General features: G+C 36.2%; 1 non-coding gene across 1 annotated transcript; it reads left to right on the plus strand.

Moving 5' to 3' along the window:
- Positions 1 to 746: 746 nt before the first annotated feature.
- On the plus strand, positions 747 to 849 carry LOC127186004 (U6 spliceosomal RNA). Its single transcript, XR_007830261.1, has one exon. It is a non-coding gene; the product is annotated as a U6 spliceosomal RNA (small nuclear RNA).
- The last annotated feature ends 8564 nt before the right edge of the window (positions 850 to 9413 follow it).

Consider the following 9413-nt stretch of genomic DNA (forward strand, 5'->3'; position numbering starts at 1 on the left):
ATAGTATACATAAATGAATTTTTAAAAATTAAAATTACAATAAAAGATGGCACCTAAGGTGCCACTTATTTCTTGGTTGTAACCAATGCTCTCTAACTGGATTTGAGGCCCATGCAACAGGTGGAAGTTGTTGCTTGGTATTGGAAACCCACCAACTCCTCAGTGCTAGAACGATCATAGGCCTTAGAGGAGAGTCTACTACCACCAATTTACTACATCAGTATAGTTCTCTTTTGTTTTCTTTTATTTTGGGGGGGGGGGTTCGAGACAGGGTTCCTCTGTGTAGCCTTGGCTGTCATGGACTCACTTTGTAGACCAGGTTGGTCATAAACTCACAAAGATCTGCCTGCCTCTGCCTTCCTGAGTGCTGAGTCAGATTAAAGGTGTGTGCCAAAATCAGTATAATTCTTAACTGTATTCTAAATATTTATCCTTATATCCACATTTAAATGTATCTCTCAGTCTTCATCAAAGAAACTTCTATTTGCAACAGATGGAAGCCAGTGTAGAAAACTGTAACTGGTCAAAATGCAGAGAAAAACTTATCATGGAGTGCCCACCCTTAATTGATACATTTACAACATAACTCCTGCACCTAAAGCTTAGTAAACATGGCAGAAGAGCGGTTCGAAAGCTTGTTAGAATAAGACCAGGATATCTGCTTAAAGAGTGCGTCTCCTGGAAATGACAGGAAAGCTTACTCTCAACAATATGGCTGCCTAAACAAGATGTAAATGAGAACAGCAGTACTCGCTTCGGCAGCACGTAAACTAAAATTGGAATGATACTGGGAAGATTGGAATGACCCCTGCACAAAAACAGTCTAATGTGGAAGGGATTAAAGCTCATGGAGTCCCACTACTAAAAAATAACTACAGACAACTTAAGAACACTGAAACAGGAGAAATAGTTTTTACCCCCTTTTGATGATCTAATACCAACTGGTTATTCCTGAAAAATATGCATACAAGTAAAATTAAATGGACTCGGCAGGGTATATTTATATATTGATGTATCCATGTAAATACATGCAACAATATTAATTCATAAAAAGAGGAATTTTAGAGAACACGAGGGGGAACATTTGAACGATTGGAGGAAAGACATTGAAGAAGGGAAATAGTTTAATAAGATTTTAAATAAAGAAAATAATTTAATTCAAAATGTCAACTAAAATGTTTTTAAATGAATGAATACAATTTTAACTATTTTGTATTGAAAAAGTAGGTCAACTTGTAAGAATATTAACTAATAATAACTGAGCACAATAAGTTATATGCATGGTGATCAGTAAATGTAAATAATTATGAAAATAGAGTATCTTATATATTATAATTTCTGTATATCTTTGTGAAAACAGCTCCTCCTCCTTTTTCTAGTCTAGATCACTTTAAAATTTTATCTAGAGTAGATAGATAGCTATGGAATAACTCAAGTTCACTAGTCTTACTGATGAAGACATTCTCATGACTATTGACTACAAAAATGGCATTCTTCTTTGATCGGCATTTATGTGGCTTCAATTTTTTCACTACTAAAAACGGACCCTGACATACTATATTTGAACAATCATATGAGTTTCTGTAAGATACAGCTCAAAAACAATGCTTAGGTTAAAAATTATGTATACCATTCCTGCAATATCATTCTATGGTCAGCAAATGACTTGGTTTTTCTTTATTGTAGCCTAAACTATGAATTGTTAAACCAGTGACAGGTACCAAAACCATATCATCATTTCAACTAATACTTCCTTGATTATTAGTGAGGGTACTTATTCTTTCCAAATATTTACTAACCATGTACAACAGTTCCCTTTCTATGAAATGTTTACTTAAATTCTTTATCCATTGATGATATTTTATGTTCTTAAATAATGAAACTTTAATTGTTCACATTGTCTCCTAACTCTTTGGATGCTTTGCTTATTTTTCAAATTTTATATTGTGAAATATTTTTACTCAAGATATATAAAATGTTATACATGAGGCATAGTATTCGTAGTCTAGTCTAAAATAACCACCACCCCCCCCCCCGCTATGAAACTCTCCATTGATGACCATTATCCAGTGTACCAATTTGGTCGTTGTTTATTATTTGTTAAAGAATTAAATGAATATATATGTATTCATTATATATGTATTTCATTATATATATGTATATATAAATGTATGTTAAAGAAACTATAATTTCTTCAAGTTAAAAAGGTTTTAAGTTTTTTTCCTTCAGCACTGATAGTATACTTCTCTTCATCCCCAGAGGTAAACCTCATGGTGCTTTACTCTTACCCCAGTCATTTATTTTACCTTATCCCTCCTTCTTCTTTGGTCCTGTCTAAGTCTCATCTTTTTACCTACCATGTGTTTTTAATTCATTTCCTCCTCACTTTTGTATTGCTAATGGAATGTCTGAAGCTGTACTGACTCAAAATTCTTCAATGTTGTCTCTGCTTCTTCCCTCTCTTTGGAATATATATATATATATATTTTGTTCTGAGTACTTTATTGGCCATTTCAAATACATACTTACTTCCTGTTTGATTTAGTTGAATTATTTCATTGGAGAATTTACCTTTTCCATTTCATCTCTATTATCTTTCACTAGCTATCCAACTACTGAAATTCCTGGTCAGTTTGTCCAATTTTGTTCCTTTCTACTGTAATTTATCAGTATTGTTTCTTGCTCCTCCTTTTCCTCCTCCTCCTGCTCCTCTTTTGATTGTGGGAGAACAATTCAAGAAACATGTTGTAGGCCCAGTATTACTAGGGTTGTTATTCTTTATTTCTATATCTCTCTATCTCAGTTTCATTTTGTTCAAAAGGAGGAAATTTAGCTATATCATGTTAAACTTATCTTCCAGATATTTACATTCAACAACTGGGTAGAAAGGCATGGTGCTTTAAATAGAAATGGCCACTATAGACTCATGTGAGTGAATGCTTGGCCCATATGGAGTGGCACTGTTAGGAGGTGTAGCCTTGTTGGAGTAGGTGTGGCTTTGTTGGAGGAAACGCACCACTGCAGTGAGGGCTTCAAGGTCTTATATGCTCAACCTATGACCAGTGATCAGTGTGGCCGTCTCTTTCTTCTGCCCAGAGATCAAGATATAGAACTCTTGGCTCTTTCTCCAACACCATGCCTGCCTATAGGCTGCCATGCTTCCTGCCAGGATGATGAAGTGTAAGCCAGCCCCGATTAAATGCTTTTCTTTATAAGAGCTGCCATGCCCATTGTGCCTCTTCACAGCAATGAAAACCTAACTAAGACAGGGTCTCTTTCTTATTTTCTGTGGTATATACCAGGCTAGCAGGATCATAAGTTTCTGAGGAATCTCCTGTCTCCACTTCTTATTTTCTATAGGAGCATTGGTATTATAAATGCTTGTGTTTTGGAGTCCAGCTGTTGTGTGAATCCTGGAGATCTAAAATCAAGTCCTCATATTTGCTTGGCAAAAACTTTTACTCACTGAGCCATCTCATGATAATTGTTACAAGATAATATCAGTAGTAGAGCTAATATACTGCTAACAAATAATAATTAATTTTCACATTAAGTAATTAAATTGACAATTTAACACTCAAGTTCCTTGAATGAAATATATTAAAAAGCTTTAAAGAAATTGGAGTTCTTAAGTTTAGTTTTATAGCTATGGTTCCACATTTAAAGTACATTTTCTTTTAGTTATTTGATGTAGAGTTTTGTTTAAAACTTGTGATCTTTCTTTACTTAACTCTTGCTTACAAATATTTATTTTCTCTTTTCTCTTCATGTTTAAATTATGAGATACATCACTAATACAAGACAACAGATAAAATATACTTCAAGTTGAAATATTAATGGTTTGAAAACTCCCACATATCCATGATCCACATTTACAAGTCGAACACAGATGTGGACTTAGATAACTCATACCAGGTCGTCCTTGATTGCATTCTAGATGTCTCAAGACAAATATATAATCCACTGTACCAGTCTACCATATTTTTACCATAACAAAACACAATTGCCTTGCTAGCTTGAACAGCAAACATTTTTTTTTCTTACATTTCCTGGAGCTTGAAATCTGAGATCAATTCTTTGCAACAGGTTTATTTGCTTTAGAAAAAATTTTATGTGGCTTTCAAATAGCTGCCTTTTCATGGGTTCACATGGTCATCTCTTTGTAGTTTCATGTCTGATATCTATCTAGCTCTCTTTTTGTAAGGACAATAGGTTTAGGATTATCCTGACAACTACATTTAAGCCTAATTGTCTCTTTAAAAGACCTGTGTTGGTTAGTGGTTTTGTGTTATGTTGACACAAGCTAGAGCCATCTGGGAAGATGGAACCACAATTGAAAAAAATGGTGTCCACCAGATTGGCCTGCAGGCAAGTCTGTGTTGCATTTTCTTGAATAATGATTGATGTAGGAGGGCCCTGCCTTCTGTGGGTGGTACTGAACCTGGGCAGGTGGTCCTGGGTTGTATCAGAAAGCAGGCTGAGCAAGCCATTATTAGCAGGCCAATAAGCCGTGTTCCACCATGGCCTCTCCATCAGTTACTGCCTGCAGGTTTCTGCCTCAACTTCTAATCATGATAGATTATAAACTATAAGATGAATTAAACCTTTCTCTCCTGGAGTTGGCTTTTAATCATGGTGTTTATTGAAGCAATAGAAAGCAAACCTGAACTAGATCCATCTTTAATGTAGTCACATGATGGAGAAGTGGGATTTGGAGTTTTAGTGTATAAATTTTGGTGACACAGTTAAATAAACACTGACTGTAGTGTGTTCATCTTTCCTTGACTTATATGTACATACTTAAATATGGTGCAAGCTTATTAAATTTTAGGATGTTCATCAGTGCAATCATTACTGTATTCCAGTGAATATACATCTGTCATTTGTAGTTGTACTTGTAAGATGCACTATTGATTTTTACATTATTATATTATTTTCATTATATGAATATAGCCTATTTATTCATGCATTCTAGTATTGGTAACATTGGCTGTATATAGTCTTTTATATGAACACTGATATGATGGAAATCCTTGTATATTCTTTTTTTTTTTGTCAGCATTTTGAAGAATTTCTGTAAGGTCTTCATATATCAGTGAGACTGCTCAGTCATCAAATTTCTAAATGTTAAGTTATACTTAGAAGGCCCTTTTCTTTCTAGTCCCATGTTAATTTTTTTCACTCAGTTGCAGAGGCTTCTGGTTTCTTCTGACTAGGCAATCTAGTCAATGTTTCTTTCATGAAAAGGATAGTTTTTAAATTTTTATTTGTTTTTAATTTATTCAGGTTACATCTTAATTGTTATCCCTTCATTTGTATCCTCCCATTCCTTCCCCCCTCCTGCTTTCACCCTATTTCCCTCCTCTAGGTCTGTGACAGAAGGGGACATCCTCCCCCACCATATGGTCACAGCCTATCAGGTCTCATCTTGGTAGCCTGCTTATCCTTTCTCTGAGTGCCACTAGGCCTCCACACCAAGGGGAAGTGGTCAAATATGGGGCACCAGAGTTCATGTCAGAGTCAGTCCCCACTCTCCATACAACTGTGGAGAATGTCCTGTCCATTGGTTAGATCCGAGTAGGGGTTCAATGTTTACTGTATGTATTGCCCTTGGTTGGTACAGTAGTTTAAGTAGATGCCCCTGGACCCAGATTTGCCCGTCATGATGTTCTTCTTGTAGGTTTCTAGGACCCTCTGAATTCTTCTGTTTGTTTTTTGTTTTTTCAAGACAGGGTTTCTCTGTGTAGCCTTGGCTGTGCTGTGGATCCTTCTATTTCTCTGTTCTCCTGTACTTCTCTCACCTAGAGTCCCAATAGGAGGTCCTCGCATGTATCCCAATCTCCTGTTAAGTGAAGACTTTTAGGGGGCATCCTTGTTTGTCTAGTGAGTATATACCATGTGAGTCTTCATGAAAAGGATTTTTAACTGGAGGTATGGTCATGCAGAATATAGATTATTATAATTTATTTTTAAATTAATTTAAAAAGTATTAATTAATTTGGGACCCAAATGGTGGCATAGTGGTAAAGAGCACTTGTGAGGGCCTGGATTCAGTTCTAATACCCCCATGGAGTCTCATAAATACTTGTAACTACAATTCCAGGGCATTCAACACCCTCTTCTGACTTCTATGGGTACTTCATACATATGGTATGTACATGAGCATGCGTGTGCACACACAAGTGCAGAAAATACACATTTCAAGTAAAGATAATTAACAAAAATTAAATTATCATAACCTAGCCGATGAACAAGATATTCTCCACTATTGAGTGGAGAGTGAGATCTGATTCTCACACGAACTCTGGTGCCCCTTTTCTGACCACGTCCCCTGGACGGGGAGGCCTGGTGGCACTCAGAGGAAGGATAGCAAGTTACCAAGAAGAGACTTGATGCCCTATGAGCATATACAGGGGGAGGAGGTCCCCCTCAGTCACAGTCATAGGGGAGAGGAGTAAGGGGAAAATGGGAGGGAGGGAGGAATGGGAGGATACAAGGGAAGGACTAACAATTGAGATGTAATATGAATAAATTAATAAAAATGAAAAAAAGATAATGGATTTTGCTATGAAATTTTCATATATGTAAATCACATACTTTTCTCATTCAGTTTTTCATTTCCAACCCTTGACTTCCCTTCTCCCTGATGAATGGACACATTATTCTCAGCTGGCATATTGAAATGAAAGCAGAAATGTTAAAGCTTAGGAAAGGCTGAGCAGTAGGAGGTTATCACTTCCTACTAACTGGAGTGTAAGTTAGCAGAGACCTAGTAGCCCCTCTAATAGAAGCATGGACTAAAACACAAGAGAACAACTCTGGTTCTCTAAGGTCATTCTCTACTTCCATATAAATTCTACACTTCCAAATTTAAGACTTCAATGTGAGAGAATAAATCTGTGTATGTTTAAGCTACTATTTTTCAGTTTCTGAACTTATAATGAAAGAAAATGTCTAACGAAACCTACTTTTAAATTTCACTTGATAATCTATCTGAAATCTGAGCACATAAAAATGCTTTGAGTTTTCAGTTTATCTTTCAGGCTTGACAATTTCTGGATCTCTCTTAGAAGAAAGCTTTATTTCCAAATGTCAATTGCTCCCCCAAGGAATAAAAGATCCTTGAAAGGCATACTTGATAGTCCTAAAGCAACCAAAGCAGCAATTCTCCATCTAACTAGAAGCCTCTGCTATAACCAAGTATTTATATGCAAAGAAGGATTACAGAGGATGATATAATTATTATCTGAGAAGTTGTGATTAATCTTACTGTACGCATTTCCCATCTGCTTATATCTTCTTCCCAGTCCCTCCCCTTGAGTCCCCTTAGAATTAACTGCTATCATTAATTTTTGAATCATTTTATCGCTTTGAAAATATTATTCCTAAGCAATATATTATTAGTTTTACTTGGTTTTGAGTCTATTAAATTATGGGTTACTGTATTTTATCTTTTGTGATCTACTTTTTTCCCCCTCTAAAAATAAGGTTTGCAAGATTCATCCATGATTTAATGAGTTGCTGAAAGCATGATTTAGGGTATAATTAGCTGTCATAATAGATAAACTTCCAAATTTCAGTATTGCAACTCAATAGTTTCTCTTCTGCATAAAGTTTAAAATGAATGCAGTAATAGCAGATGGCTCTCATCCAAGTAGTGAGTCAGAAGCGTACCATATCTTCATTTTGAACTCTGCTGTCTTCAATATCTGGCTTCCTACAGTGGCACACTTACCAACTCCCAAGCTACGGGAGGAACCTGGGATGATTTGTATAGGAAGTTTCAAGGGGCACGGTGTGGAAGCGACTCACATTGTGTCCTCTCAGGTTCCACTTATATAAGCTCAGTTGCGTGTAATGGTCATGCAGAAATGTACCTCAGATCTCCCTCCAGCAGAGACACCATTAATGAGCTAATAGCTTCCAGCTGTAGTGGTACCAGGGCCTATACATCCACATTGAGGCTAAGACTTTCCCCACCATTATCCACTCAGTGAGCACAGCAAATACACAAGGACCTGGGGACGTTTGCCTAGCAAAACACTCAGCCAAGGGCAATATTTGTGCCAGAACTCAACACTGAGGTAGCCGAAGCTTTTAAGAGCTGAACTGCAATCTGAAGTTTTCCATACCCATTCTTTTGCTAACTCTCCATTTAGGGAGGAAGTCAGACTAATATCTCAATCTTGGAGCTCTCCCCATCTACCCTTACTCCTTACACTCCTTGTTGTTCATAGGATGCACCCTTATAACTCTCCTATTTCTGATTCTATCCAAACATACAAACAAAATCACATAATACTTAGGTATTTATATAAGGGTCGTTGTACACCCAGGAAGAACAGGAACTAGGTGCAGCAAACCACCAACCATATGACAGTATTTAACTCATTAACTTTTATTGACATATGTCATTTATCTACTTTATTCCTTTGTCTATTTTATTCATTCTGTGTTAGTGGACATTTGAGTAGTTGTATGTTTTGAGTTTTGTTTCCATTTCCCCATTATAAATATCATTATGAATTTTGTACATGAATTTCAGTAGTGACAGTTTTTCTTGGTTATTTGTGCTTACATGTGGGACTGCTATATTGTAGGATGTTCACATGGTCAGTTTTGTGAGTTGACAGTAAGTTCTTTCAAAAGAATACATTATTTAGTATATTATTAATAGCACATTATAATACCATGAACTATACAGCATTGAAATGTGTTAACTGAGAAGCACACACACTAAATTTCACATGTTTCGTAGGAACTTCCCACCCTAGCCAGATATTAGAAGATGCTACTTCCTTGTATTGTTCAGTAGTGCCCTAGGGCAAAATGGCTACTTTCCTCTTCCATCTTTCAAAAAGAGACATAAAGGCAAAGTGTCTTTGGATTAGTCTGTGAAAAAAGTATTTTATACTCTTCTTAAAGATCTCAAATTTTGGAGCCTTCGCCAAACCATAGTTAGAAACAATCACTGAATATGACTATCATGAACTTTGGTAGAATGTAGGGAAAACAATTAGCCCAGGGCAACAGTATAAGTGTGAGCCCTCACAAGTGTGGTGTATGAGAGCGATTCTCTCCCAAGAGTCTAAACCCAGCAAGCTAGAGCAGCCATTTTAATTAAGTAAGCAGAAGAGAGTAACCTCCATAGCCTATTGTGCACTGGCACGTGGTGACTGACCATTGTGATGCCTTACCTGCTCTTCTCTCTGCAACTAATGACAAAGAAGGCAGAACACAAGATGATTATAAGAGTAAATTGCTTGTTCCATCTCAAACCCCAGATCATTACAATCCCCTCTGTTCAAGCTAATATAATTGAGAATTTATTTTTTATGTTTTTGTTAAACATTTTTGTTTTTACATATACATTTATATTATTCCACATATATACAATAAGTTCACTACAGAAT

The sequence above is a fragment of the Acomys russatus genome, chromosome X (assembly GCF_903995435.1).
Source record: "Acomys russatus chromosome X, mAcoRus1.1, whole genome shotgun sequence".
Taxonomy (NCBI): Eukaryota; Metazoa; Chordata; class Mammalia; order Rodentia; family Muridae; genus Acomys; species Acomys russatus.